The 15271-nt window shown below is 46.2% G+C and overlaps 1 pseudogene; it reads right to left on the reverse strand.

Annotated features, from left to right (window-relative positions):
* Positions 1 to 4056: 4056 nt before the first annotated feature.
* Positions 4057 to 15271, reverse strand: part of LOC139387503 (E3 ubiquitin-protein ligase TRIM71-like) — a 21096-nt pseudogene continuing 9881 nt past the window's right edge.

The following is a 15271-nucleotide window of genomic DNA, read 5'->3' on the forward strand; positions in this document are numbered from 1 at the left end:
GGAACACAGAGCATTTCTAATAGCTTGGATAGACTGAGGCTCGATTTAATCTGCACCGAAGAAGTTCAGCGCTATAGCGCAATTAAAATGTAAAAAGGTCATTTCTGATTTGAGTCGACATTGCATTCACGGTTAACGCTGCCAGTCTCCACGAAATGTGGGAACATTGCCTTTAATTTCTCTATAGTGCTGAATTTCCACCATATGGATCAAATGGAGCCCAAAGTATACTTCCGGCTAGGGTTGCAAATAAACTTTCCCCCAATTCCCAGAAATCCCGTTTAGAAGATTCCCTCCCTCTTTATCCACTCCTGATTCCAGGAATCCTCCAACCTGGAATTCTTGAAAACCTGTAAAGTTACCAGAATTTTGCAACCTGACAAAAAACTAACAGCCGATACAGAAACAGGTAAATAACAAAGTTCAAAGGTTACCTTTAAGCTCTTGGTAGTTTTCTTGATTATTTGTGATACTTCCAACTGTGGAAGTAGACAGAGTACATGTTGAATGTCCTCTACTAGTATAGTGTTATGTACTGCTTCAGCAGTAGCTAATGGGGGTCCTAATAAAATACTGAAATATTTAAGGCAAATGTATTTCTGTTTGAACTCTGTTGTTGTTTGACATCATGATGAGGTAACTTGATTGGGCCCAGTAAGGCTATTCATAAAATAGATACAATCTTATAGTCAAAGGAAGCCATCCTCCTCAACCTAACATACTACTACCCTAAAATAATTAAAAAGCAGTGACAAATCTTTTCCACAATTACTTTTTGAATCACGCATTAAAATATACAAGTCTTTTCTTCTAAGTGTCAAGACCTTGAGGTCTTTTAAGAAACATTCACTACAAACTTCAGTTCAAACTATAGGAACAATATAGGAACCAACAATGTACTGAAAATACATCAGATCAATGTGGATTTGAAGCAGCATTGTCCTCGGTTTAATCTACTTGATCAAACTGTTCATAACTTCTCTAAGCCTTCCCTTTCCATTCTTTAGTGTAACAACAGCACACTATAAGACCACACATCTAACTGCAATTCAGAGGTTTGAAAAATGCAACCATGCCAACGAGGTATTAACAGTTCAGCAATGAGGTAATGGGCGTAGCTCAGTAATACTGAGGTATGCCTATATCTTTCTGTATAATGAGGTATATATGGGGTGGCAGGTTGCCTACTGATTAGAGCGTTGGGCCAGTAACCAAAAGGTTGCTGGGTCGAATCCCTGAGCTGACAAGGTAAAACTCTGCCATATATATATATATATTTAACCATCATTGGTTTTTATATTCCAGGGGTCACACCAGCAAGGACAAAATTAAATACTGAAAAACTAAATGACAATGATGGTGTGCCATTTTTATAAGAGTTATATTTATTACCTCAAATAGTCCATTTATACCGTTTGTTTTTGTCACAATGCCTTTCCTGCTGGTCACAAATGGCCCAGAAACAGTCATTTATCTCCTGTATAACAAAAGGCACAAGCTACAACACTGGAACAGTGTCAATGTGAATAATTCACTAAAACACCTGGAAACTCAACATCTAAAAAGTGGCCATTTTGGTTCAATCATTAAGAGGGTGTAACCGAGTAAGCCGTGTCTGGAGCCCAACGTCTCACTGGTCCCCCTGTACACCCAGCTGTGATTATTAAGGTAAAAGAGATGAGGTGTGTCTGGCGAGCTGCATGCCTTCCAGCTCTTCTGGGGGTTAGAGCAGCTGGAGACCTACAGCTATGGTGCCTCACCAACTCACAGAGGAGGGCAGTGTGCCAAATGGCAACATAGTCCCTATTTAGTGCACTACTATTGACCAGGGCTCATAAAGCTCTGGTCAAAAGTAGTGCACTATATAGGGATTAGTGTGCCATTTGGAAAAGAACCGAGCTCTCCTCGTAAACCAGCACTTGTGACAATGTGGCTCAACAGACAGGAAATACTGTCCCATTAGACACAGTCAGAGACACAGAGAGAGGAGAGTGGGACTTTAACAGTTCAAGCTATAAGCACAATATTAATAGCTATGAACAGCTAGTTTATAACACAGGGCAGGCTACAGGTGAAAAAAAATGAATTCAATTTTAAACATTTGCATTTTTACTGGTTCTTGATGTTCTGTAGTTAATAGCCACTGTGGAACCATGAATGACCTGGTTTGGTTATGTTCTCTCAGACAGAGGTACATACAATAGAGAGGAACTGCTGTGCTGACTGATATTACAACGTCTAATGTGACCAACAGACTCACTGCCATCACAGTTCAGAGCAGGGTGAATGTGGGTGTGGGAGCAGCAGCTGATGGAATTCTATTTATGTGGAGCCTTTTGCTTTGGTTACTCAGCCATCTGTAGGCTACATGAGTGGGTCATCAGGCAACTGACAAGCAGCTAGGGGTTACTACAGAGAATATCTATTGAAAATACTATGGAGGCAATGGAGATCAACATCAATGCTGTCACTTTTAATTTACTGGTCAGTTTTACTTTTAAAAATTATTTTATTTGCCACCAGGATAAAACAATATTCTCGCGGTTTCCCATGATTGACGCATTCTATTTTGAAGGAAAAAAAGCCAAACGGATGACTTTCTTTGAGGGAACATAGTCGAGGCCCAGAGGCAACGATAGACTTTTCAAACAACAGTCACAAAGAAAGGAACGTGGTAGCGTCATTAGGGTGCCAATCTAAACCACCAAACATGTGCAGAAAGGTTGTCCTTCAAAAAATATCAGAATGAAACTTCACTACTCTTAGACCCCTCTACTCTTACGAAAGTTAGTCTACACAGATTTCAGTGATTTCTAAATGGATATCAGTAAATAGATTTAGACTTGGGTTCAGACATGGTTGAGATTAAATCCAAGTTAACCCACACCAATGTGTCTAATCTTCACTATGTTGTGGCCGAATGCACTAGTTGCCTTAGGATATGTTAATCCTGACATGTATTAATTAATCTAACAACAATGATGATTGCCAGTAGTTTCAAGTCACAATTCTTAATAGATGCCCAGAAAATAACAATTCTGATGATTCACCCAATTCAAGATGGTCAATTCCTTGTTAAATGTTTTTTCCCTTAAAGCTGAAATCACACGACTGACTGAACTGACAATGGTCACTGATATCAAATATTCAACCTGCCTATAGCAAACTGGCAGCAGCCATTTTGTGGAGAGAATCCATTTTACAGGACGAGTCTCAGATTACAACCTATTCGCTATTTAGTGCACCAGTGCCCTATGGGCCCTGGTCAAAAGTAGTGCACTATTTAGGGAATAGGGTGCCATTTGGGACTCATCATACTATTGACCTGAGGACACTGGAGTTCTGAGGTACTATGTGGTTGTGACACGAGGTAAAAAAAGGTTTTACAGAGGTATGGAGGCATATTTAAAAACAAAATGGAGAAATAACAGTAGCTGAGTTTATAAAAAATGTCTGACTTCACGTTTCCACATGTATGTAACACAGGAAATACATTGTTCTCAGCAACATTCTGGGATTTCACACACTTTGTCAACAGTAACAATTATAGAAAATGTGTGAGCCCTTTCTGTGCAAATATCAACCAAATGTTGCTTCATGTTAACTATACTTTTCTCTTGCATTGAGGTAGTTACTTTATCAAAACTCCACTGGCACAATCTCTGCATCAAATAATAAAGGAGTACATTCATACACAGCTACATGAGGTAGGTATGATGCAGTGGAAACATTTCAAGAATGCAAGAAATTCCCTGAGAAAATCAGAGATTTTGACGCACACATCAGGAACAAAGACAACTATCGAGCCAGATACTGTCACTGAAGGCCTACTATGGGGTTCAAAATGTCAGCTTATGACAATAACCCCTTGTTGGCATTGGTTCATGTACTGCTTTGATTTGCTCTTTCAAAATAGAGGTAAAGCTGAGAGAAAAGGTCAAGTTTCAATATTACCGTCTCCATTTGCTGACAAAGACTTTTACATCTGCTGGGTGTGTTTCAAAATCTCCTCTTCAATGTTTCTTTCTTTGCAAACCAGCAGACAAACTGCCTAGCCTAGAACATAATGATTCGGTTGTTTCCAAAGTCCACGGCAACAATCCTTCCGTCAGGAGTAACAGCTATACCCGATGGGCGATCCATCTGTCCAAAGCTGCTACCCTGAGTCCCCAACTTGCATAAGAAATTACCGTTGGTTTGAAACACCTGGATCCGGTGGTTCCGGGAGTCAGCCACCACGATGCGGTCCTCCTGGTCCACTGCTACGCCCTGCGGCCGCAGGAACTGACCGTTACCAGTTCCCTCTGATCCCAGGAAGCGGGCTGACTGGCAGTCCGACCGGATGATCAGCAGACGGTGGTTGTTGAAGTCTGTCACCACCAGGTGGTCCTCCTGAGTGAAGGCCACGCCTCTGGGGGAGTCCAAGTGTTTCCATAGAGCCCCCTCAAAGCCGTACTTGTTGAGGAAGGTGCCGTCCTGCCTGAAGAGCTGGATGCGGTGGTTCCGGGTGTCTGAGACGAGGATCTTTCCCTCCGAGCTGACCGCCACGTCCCAGGGGTAGCTGAACTGACCGGTCTTGGTTCCCTTCTCCCCGAACTTGAGGAGGAACCGGCCTTCAAAGGTGAAGATCTGGATGCGGTGATTATCCTTGTCGGCGACGATGATTCTCCTCTGGCTGTCGCAGGCCACCCCAGCTGGTCGGTCCAACTGGCCTGGTCTGGAGCCCAGCGTACCAAACTTGTGGTGGAAGGAACCGCACGGCTTGAAGATCTGCACCCTGTTGTTGCTTCGGTCAGCTACGATTATGTAGCCCTCTTTGTCCACACACACCCCCCAGGGGCGACACAGCTGCCCATCTCCGTCCCCCTCCCTGCCGAACGAGGCCACCGGCAAGGGGATACCTCCATAGCTACGGCCAGACTTGACCAGCACTTTAAAGGGGCTGCCTTCGATGTGCTGGTTGCAGATAAGGACTGACACCAGATGTTCTCCTTCTACCATGGGCAGGTAGCTGACCGTGTACAACCCGTTCTGATGGTCAGTCACCTCAGCGTTTAGCAGGTTACCATCGGACGCCACCACCACAGCTGACACACTGTCCCCACCAGACAGCCTGAGCTCTCCATCATGATCATACCCCACCACAGTGAAGGAAGCCTGCTTACCCTGCAAGACCCGACAAAGCCCCTCTCCCTGGGCCTTGGTGAGGGGGGCGAAGGCCCCGGAGCTGACCAGACCTAGGGACTGGATGGCGAGGAGCAAAGTCTGGTCGGGGGTGGTGAACAGGATGCGATCATCATCCTGCGGCAGTAACAGCTCCCTGAGGGCCTTCAGCTCTGTGATCTGGAGGAGCATGCTCTCTCTGGCCAGCAGCAGGTCCAGACTACTGCCCTTCTCTAGAACCTGGGTTACTGTAGAGATGGTGCTGTCCAGCTTGGTCAGGTTCTGGTGCAGCTTCTCTAACTGGAGATAGAGGGACTTGGCTTTCACCTGACGGATATTCTCAACCTTTAGAGAGGGCAAAAGGAGGGAGAGGGGAAAGGGACAGAAGGGAGAAAGAAAATATAGTTACACCTGTCAGGTTTTGTAACATTGCTGGAATGTGTAAATGTACTGTAGGTCCTACAGTATGATACTACTTAGCAGAAAACCAACTTACTTTCCACAGTAGTTCACACTCTCGTTCTTCCAGGGCCTTCTTATAACGCTGTGTGATGGCTTTGACCTCTGACTGGACCACCATGGCCTTCAGTTCCACCTGCTCAGCAACGGCCTGTGCTTTCTCAATGCTCAGCTGCAGGTAAATCATTAAGAAACTGCTTTAGTGGGGACAAAATGCAGCATGACCTTTGAATGGTACATTGACACATTATTCACAGGTTAAGTCCTGACAGTTTAAAACCTCTTTAGGCTAGGGGGCAGTATTTTGATGTTTGGATGAAAAACGTGCCCAAAGTAAACTGCCTATTTCTCAGGCCCAGAAGCTAGAATATGCATATAATTGGCAGATTAGGATAGAAAACTCTAAATTTTCCAAAAAGGTCAAAATATTGTCTGTGAGTATAACAGAACTGATATAGCAGGCGAAAATCTGAGGAAAATCCATCCAGGAAGTGTTTTTCTGAAACTACTCTTTTCCATTGCAAGCCTATCCTCCATTTAAGACCTTTAAATAGTGAAACATTGTTCCTTATCAGATGCAGGAGGTCAGTGTTTCTCAACCTTTTTGCACCAGGGACCAGCAAGCTACTGGTTATCATGAGACTATGGTGTAAACGGCTCTCCTCTCCTCCCCTCCATATCAGTGGAGGAATTGATGAGTGGCCTCTCAAAGTCTTTTCAGTATGAGGCCAGCTGGTTGAGTGAATTAAATACCTCAGACTGGCTCCAGTACCACTGCTGGAGAGAGGTTGTTGACCCCAGGCCAACACAGCAGCTGTTTTCCAGACAGTAGTGGGTCCTCATCATGAAGTCACCCTATAGAGGCACCTCTGGTGGATATAGGGGTTGGAACTAAAGCTCAGAGCGTTAAGTTAAGACTGTGTTAAGATCTGCTAGCAAAATGCTTAATCAGCAGACAGGCCTTTAACTGTAGGGAGAGTGAATACAAGCATGACTAAGTCTCTTGGGATAAAAGTGTCTGCTAAATGGCCTTGATATAAAGTGTGACTGACTAGGACAAAAAGGTTAAATTAACTTCTCACTAGGTGGGAGCTGACAACCGTCCATAACCTGATCCGTCCCGGCAGGACTGAGCTCAACCAATGGAATGAGGGGTACTACCAGGGTGGTGGTGTCAGAGAGAAAGCACCAATGACGTCATCTATAGGGGTAACAAATCCTGGTTCAGAGGTTAAGGGGGTGGCAGAACGGGCAGAAAAAGGCGGCAAATGAGATTATGGTGTTTTAATGTAACCCTTTAGGCCAAAGGTCTTCTACCTTTCAGGACAGAGTTCTACAGCTCGGGCTTTGTGCCATTCAAGCCCATGAACATTATGTGTGTCCCAAATTGTAGTGCACTATTTTTGACCAGGGCCCATAGGGAGCAGGGTGCCATTTGGGACACAGCCCACGAGATCTCTTCATAGGAGATAATGGATTATCAGGCTGGTCCTTGTCATAGTACAGCCTCTTCACAGGAGCTAAAAACACTCAACCTAGATTGAGTTAGCAGCATTTGGTGAATTAGGTCTTCAAGTTAAGTGAGCCTCAAAACACCAACTGAGCGTTACAGAACTGAAGGGGGTAGGGTGAGGTGTGTTATTCTATTGTGTTTTGAGAAAGGGGAGGGGCATACATATTTCATTGGCATGTGAGTGAGTTGGTTTGGGGGATATGGGAGAGGGGGGGGGGGGGGGGGGGGGGTGTATGGGGACAGGGTGGGGGAAGGAAGCGTCTTCCTAGAATTCCTCTCCATTGTGTCCATCCTCCCAAAGCCATCCCATTCCCAACACCCTTCACTCTCTATTCACAGCTGGAGGACAACCCACCTCCCAGCCAGCCGACTAGTCACTCTCTATTCACAGCTGGAGGACAACCCACCTCCCAGCCAGCCGACTAGTCACTCTCTATTCACAGCTGGAGGACAACCCACCTCCCAGCCAGCCAACTAAGAAGGAGTGGCCTAATGTTCTGAGTGGTTGTCTGCATCCCAGGTGACACCCTATTCCCTTCACAGGGCAGACACCCTATTCCCTTCACGGGGCTGACACCCTATTCCCTTCACAGGGCTGACACCCTATTCCCTTCATAGGGCTGACACTCTATTCCCTTCATAGGGCTGACACCCCATTCCCTTCATAGGGCTGACACCCCATTCCCTTCATAGGGCTGACACCCCATTCCTTTCATAGGACTGACACCCCATTCCCTTCATAGGGCTCTGGTCAAAAGTAGAACGCTATGTAGGGAACATGGTGTCATTTGGGACGCAGACATAGTATTAGAGGGGCTATAAATGGGCACTATGGCCTCTCTCGCCCGCTCTCCCTCCCTCTCTCCCACTCCCATTCTCCGGGCCATGTGAGGCTGGAGTGATAGAGGACACTAATGATCCATTCTGCTCCTGATGCCATCAAGACTCTGAATACAAACTGTCAGAGCTGACTAGTGGTCGTCACACACACACACCAACGTAGAGTCCCCGCTATATATCCCCCTATAGATCTACGTAGAGTCCCCGCTGTATATCCCCCTATAGATCTACGTAGAGTCCCCGCTGTATATCCCCTTATAGATCTACGTAGAGTCCCCGCTATATATCCCCCTATAGATCTACGTAGAGTCCCCCCTATATATCCCCCTATAGATCTACGTAGAGTCCCCCCTATAGATCTACGTAGAGTCCCCGCTGTATATCCCCCTATAGATCTACGTAGAGTCCCCGCTGTATATCCCCCTATAGATCTATGTAGAGTCCCCCCTATAGATCTACGTAGAGTCCCCGCTGTATATCCCCCTATAGATCTACGTAGAGTCCCCGCTGTATATCCCCCTATAGATCTACGTAGAGTCCCCCCTATAGATCTACGTAGAGTCCCCGCTGTATATCCCCCTATAGATCTATGTAGAGTCCCCACCACCTACAGCATGCCTGCATCACATTACCCACCTAAAGCATGCCTGCCCTGCATCCCAGTACCCACCTGTACAGCGTGCCTGCCCTGCATCCCAGTACCCACCTGTACAGCGTGCCTGCCCTGCATCCCAGTACCCACCTGTACAGCGTGCCTGCCCTGCATCCCAGTACCCACCTGTACAGCGTGCCTGCCCTGCATCCCAGTACCCACCTGTACAGCGTGCCTGCCCTGCATCCCAGTACCCACCTGTACAGCGTGCCTGCCCTGCATCCCAGTACCCACCTGTACAGCGTGCCTGCCCCGCTGGGCGTCTGCCAGCAGCTGGATGGTGAGGGTCCTGGAGTCCTGCAGGGAATCCTGGAGGTAGAGGAGGCTGTGGCCCGAGTGACAACCCACACTGGCCTCCCTACAGACAGGCACGGAGCACGGAGCACAAAAGAAATGCAGAACCTGCAGAGGGACAGGCACAGAAGCAGACAGTCAGCAACAGAACCTGCAGAGGGACAGACACAGAAGCAGACAGTCAGCAACAGAACCTGCAGAGGGACAGGCACAGAAGCAGACAGTCAGCAACAGAACCTGCAGAGGGACAGGCACAGAAGCAGACAGTCAGCAACAGAACCTGCAGAGGGACAGGCACAGAAGCAGACAGTCAGCAACAGAACCTGCAGAGGGACAGGCACAGAAGCAGACAGTCAGCAACAGAACCTGCAGAGGGACAGGCACAGAAGCAGACAGTCAGCAACAGAACCTGCAGAGGGACAGGCACAGAAGCAGACAGTCAGCAACAGAACCTGCAGAGGGACAGGCACAGAAGCAGACAGTCAGCAACAGAACCTGCAGAGGGACAGGCACAGAAGCAGACAGTCAGCAACAGAACCTGCAGAGGGACAGGCACAGAAGCAGACAGTCAGCAACAGAACATCTATCCTCTCACATACAGCAACAACCAACCGCAGCCAGTTCTATTGTTACATTCTGCAGAGGGACAGGCACAGAAGCAGACAGTACAGTATCTAACATGTTGACTCGGGTCCTGACGATTTAATAATAGTAACAATGACATTAAGCTGTGGCTCTGCCTCGATCTGCACAACGATGTACTGTACGGCATCACATACTCAGTGTTTTGGACACAGTCCTGTCTAAAGCAGAGTAGTGAAAGAAGAAACAAGGGTAAGAAAGAATGGAAGAGAGGAAGCAGAAGTGCAGTGGTGTGAAGTTTCCCTGACATCCAAAAGTACTCATGACATTTAGAATGCTTAGCAGGAAAGGGAAATGGTCCAATTCACGCACTTATCAAGAGAACATCCCTGGTCATCCCTACTGCCTGATCTGATGGACTCACTAAACACACATGCTTTGTTTGTAAATTATGTCTGAGTATTGGAGTGTGCCCCTGGCTATCCGTAAATACATTTTAAAAAACACGAAAATCATGCCGTCTGGTTCTTAATATAAGGAATTTGAAATTATTTACACTTTTACTTTTGATACTTAAGTATATTGAAACAAAATACTTTGGCTTTCTCACATAGTATTTTACTGGGTGACTTTCACCGGAGTCATTTTCTATTAAGATGTCATACTTGAGTAAAGGTGACTGGCTACTTTTCCCATCACAGCAGGAGTGAAAGGGCAGAGCGTACAGGATAGGATGGAGAAAGCAGGGTGAGTGATGCAGGCCAATCACTACATTGTATAGAGAAAGGAGGCCATTAAACAATTACATTGGTCTGTTGCCAAGAACATCAATATTTACAATACAGAGCCCCTAAAGATGTTTATCTTAGATGTGTTCCTATGTATTACCACTAAAATGTATGTATGTGTGGCATGTATCCAGAAATCCATTCAAGCACCGTATTGAAGTACTTAGCTAGTACATGTCTCTATAGCAACAGTCATAATATCATTTGGTGCTGGTTTGGGGACATACTCTGACGATACTAAGGTTTAATGCAGAGGTGAAGTTGTCAGAGAGTTTTCACAATGAGAGTTCATTTAGACTGGATGCTCTAGAGTTAGTTCTGGAGATTCAGTACGAGAGTGTGTGTGTTTAGTCCACTCAGCACCACAAAGCCCTTAAATTAAATGATGGATCACTCAGCATGGGTCGGGGTACATAGCTCACCCATTGGCCCCTTCCCTCTTCCCAGTGAGCCATTTGAAAATGTCAACGGATCTATCCGACAGTAATCACTGAGGCGGATTCGTCTCAATGAAATGACCAAATGAAGGAGTTCAGAGGTGCTTTCTGCTCCCCACAACAAAGGCCAACCATCAGCGCTGACTAACACCTCTAACACAGCCCTCAACACCACGTTTAGGACTTTGGTAAGGTTTTTTTCAGCTGTTTGGCCACACATTTTTTCATGCTGCACCAAACATAAAAATGTCTAAATGAATGACGGGTATCTTGGGTTATCTTCAATTAATTGGGACTATTTTGATGAAGTTTATACAGGCTACGGGGTCTCAAATCAACAAACGGTAATATTGACGCTTTTTTCACGTTTTTCAAGCGAAGGTCTTTTAAAGGAGTTTGCGAGTACACTCATTGGGTTTGGGCTAGCAGCCAGCCCAACTGAAGTATGCTGATGTCTTTAGCCCCCAGATCAGAGCAGCAGAGGAGAGGAGAAAGATGGCAGCCAAAATAATACGTTTGTTATTCAAAACGGTTATTACGGTGACCGCAGTCATTTGGCTGGCCAATTACAGTCATCCAAAATTCCGTGACCGTTACAGTCCTAGTGTTGTGTTATCGTACCAGAGGTTGTGATCCTGTATCTATCAGCATCACAGAGGGAGGGGGAGGAATAGAGGGGCCTTTAAACACCAAACTGCCAACAGAAGTGGCCAAAGTCAGGATGCACTTGGACTTCTGTGGAACAGGAGAGCTGTTATCACGTCCATGTTATTTCATGTGTCTGAAGTGAAAAAAGGGGACAATGGAACCATTCCCTGGGATGGTGGACTTCATAACACATCCAAATCAGAAAACATCTGGAATTATGATTCATCAGAATCTCAGACAGTACATTCAACTAAGTTGTTGCTTCCTCGCTAGCCTGTAGATCTACTGGAAATGTAACGAGGGACAGAATAATGCAACGTCCCAGAATTCCCACACAGGGGTGATGTAAAACACACAGGGGTGATGTAAAACACACAGGGGTGATGTAAAACACACAGGGAACATGGAGCATGCAGATCAACACAACCCGAGGGTGCCCTGTCCGTGCTAATTAGGTTTCCCAGAAGTCACACGCGCACAGCGCTACAAACACACACACACAGCCAGACTGAAAACAGTGTGCAAGACCACCATATCAAGACAAATAGGGTGACAATATCAGCTGAGAGAGAGAGAGAGACAGAGAGCACCATGACTGAGTGCGTACCGCTCTGTCCAGCAGTGCGCAATCACACTGCCCTAACCCATCTGGACAAGAGGTATACCCATTTAAGGACTGCAGCTCAGCATTTAACACCATCGTACCCTCCAAACTCGTCATTAAGCTCAAGACCTTGGGTTTCGACCCCGCCCTGTGCAACTGGGTCCTGGACTTCCTGACGGGCTGCATCCAGGTGGTGAGAGTATGAAACATCTCCACCCCGCTGATCCTCAACACTGGGGCACCACAAGGGTGCGTTCTCAGCCCTCTCCTGTCCTCCCTGTTCACCCATGACTGCGTGGCCATGCACGCCTCCAACTCAATCATCAAGTTTGCAGAGGACACTACAGTGGTAGGCTTGATTACCAACAACGACGAGACGGCCTACAGGGAGGAGGTGAGGGCCCTCGGAGTGTGGTGTCAGGAAAATGACCTCACACTCAATGTCAACAAAACAAAGGAGATGACTGTGGACTTCAGGAAACAGCAGAGGGAGCAGCCCCCTATCCACAACAACGGAACAGTAGTGGAAAAGGTGTTAAGTTTTAAGTTCCTCGGCATACACATCACGGACAAACTAAAATGGTCCATCCACACAGACAGCATCGTGAAGAAGGCGCAGCAGCGCCTCTTCAACCTCAGGAGGCTGAAGAAATTCAGCTCGTCACCAAAAACACTCAAACTTCTACAGATGCACAATTGAGAGCATCCTGTCGGGCTGTATCACCGCCTGGTACGGCAACTGCTCCGCCCACAACCGTAAGGCTCTCCAGAGGGTAGTGAGGTCTGCACAACGCATCACTGGGGGCAAACTACCTGCCCTCCAGGACACCTACACCACCCGATGTCACAGGAAGGCCAAAAAGATCATCAAGGACAACAACCACCCGAGCCACTGCCTGTTCACCCCGCTATCATCCAGAAGGCGAGGTCAGTACAGGTGCATCAAAGCAGGGACTGAGAGACTGAAAAACAGCTTCTATCTCAAGGCCATCAGACTGTTAAACAGCCACCACTAACATTGAGTGGCTGCTGCCAACATACTGACTCAAATCTCTAGCCACTTTAATAATGAAAAATTGGATGTAATAAATGTATCACTAGTCACTTTAAACAATGCCACTTTATATAATGTTTACATACCCTACATTACTCATCTCATATGTATATACTGTACTCTATACCACCTACTGCATCTTGTCTATGCCGTTCGGCCATCGCTCATCCATATATTTTTATGTACATATTCTTACTCATTCCTTTACACTTGTGTGTGTATAAGGTAGTTGTGAAATTGTTAGATTACTTGTTAGATATTACTGCATGGTCGGAACTAGAAGCACAAGCATTTCGCTACACTCGCAATAACATCTGCTGACCATGTGCATGTGACAAATAAAACTGGATTTGATTTGTTTGTTGGTTTGGGTGTTCTTCCAGTAACATGCAGGACTTGATCTCTATGGCTCAGCCTCTACAATAGAACACTACAAGCAATACACCAAGTTGTTCTGTGTGTAGATGACCTCCAGTTCTGATATACTAGGGTTGCTAAATTCCTGTAACTTTACCGAAACTCACAGGTTTTTCTACATTCCTGTTTGGAGCGTTCCTATATTTCCTGCTTATTCCCTCCCGATTCCAGTGATCTTCCAACCAGGATTTCTGGAAAAGTTTTTGGGGAAGTTCCCAGCATTTCAGAACCCTAATAAAGAACTGTGCCTCCTTATGGACTGACCATGAGCCAGAACACATGAGACGTTTCGGAGCCCCTCGCTGTCTAGGAATAGGGCTTCCATCCCATCCCAGAGAAAGAGCTGCTTTGATGCCATGCCAGACATTTCTTGTATATAAAATTATGAAAGCGCTTCCATGTGAGCTGTGCGTGTGTGGGGGGGGGGGGGGGGGGACTAACTTACACCCCCCCCACACACACACCCATATGAGCCCCCTGGTTAATGGTAGAGTGAAGGAACTACACAACTAAAGGGAAGTGTCATTGACACATCTCTCTTTGACAAGCTCTAGCTCTACACTGATCGATGTGTCCAACACTTCCACACAGCTGTGACTGTGTGTACACCCATTCTGTTTCCTACAATGGTGATATTCCATCTGTACTAAAATGTACACTCAGCAGAAGAAGAAACGTGACCCACACTGAGTGAATCACCCTTCTACTTCCCACTGTTCATCAGAAACACAATCTGCAGACCGTTCCAACTGCTTTCTTTATGTCCCTGGACTGGACTGACTGCTCCATCTGTCTTCTTCATACAACAGCATTAAATGTTCAGACATATGTTCCACTGACTCGCCAGCCGTGCTGCCTGCTTTATGGCAACACAGAGTCAACGTTCCAAATGGGACCCTATTCCCTTCATAGTGCACTACTTTACCTTAGGGGGCAGGTCAAAAGTAATGCACTATCTAGGGCATAGGGTGCCATTAGGGACGTATAAACAGAGTTATTTTGGCTAGACATTGTTTTGATATTCCCAATGAGAAGGCTGGGCCCCATCGTTAATGCAATATCTGATGTCTGCCGCCTTGTAGGACCAGCAGGGAAACCAAACGTCCACTCTGTCTCTTCAACACAGAGATTTACAGTCACGGGGAGAAAAGACGTACAATTCCTTTCATTAAAAGACCTGTCCTGCCAATGCGATGGTTGTGCAGGTGTAGCCTACAGTAGAACTTTAACGTGTATTAAAGATTTGATCTAGAACTAATCAATATGGACAACATCTGCAATGTTCATCCACCTTCAGAACCAGCTGAACTAGCAGGAATAGAGCTACATTAGAGAGAGAACTTTCCATGGGAATAAAACAACAGATCTCCAGTTCTTCTGTCTGGCTTCTAATTCTGTTACATAAGAGGTCTATTAGTAATACTGCCAGTCAGGCCTCCCTCCTCAGCCCTAATGAAGACCGTTCCACATTCCTGATGAAGGTCTGGTCCTACCATAGGAGGAAAGGAACCCCTCTCTCTCTGGTTAGGTCCTAAGCTGGGCCGGGGATAAACTGGGGCAGGGCCAGGGCAGTTTTCAATAGTTTTCAATATCAAAGCACCGGGAGGGGCTCCCTCTCTCACATGAAATGGGTTAAAACTGAAAAGGAGAGGCACAGGGAGGAAGAGGAAGAAGAACTGAAACAGAATAATAAAATAGTGACTGAGGTTGGTTCACAGAGGAGATCCCCAGCTAGACAGAATTACAAACCAGACAAGATTCCTCACGAGTTCACTGCACTGGTAGGAGCGATGGTAGCCAATCACAGGCGGCAGCTGGCA

Source organism: Oncorhynchus clarkii, chromosome 3 (genome assembly GCF_045791955.1).
Source record: "Oncorhynchus clarkii lewisi isolate Uvic-CL-2024 chromosome 3, UVic_Ocla_1.0, whole genome shotgun sequence".
NCBI classification, from domain to species: Eukaryota; Metazoa; Chordata; class Actinopteri; order Salmoniformes; family Salmonidae; genus Oncorhynchus; species Oncorhynchus clarkii.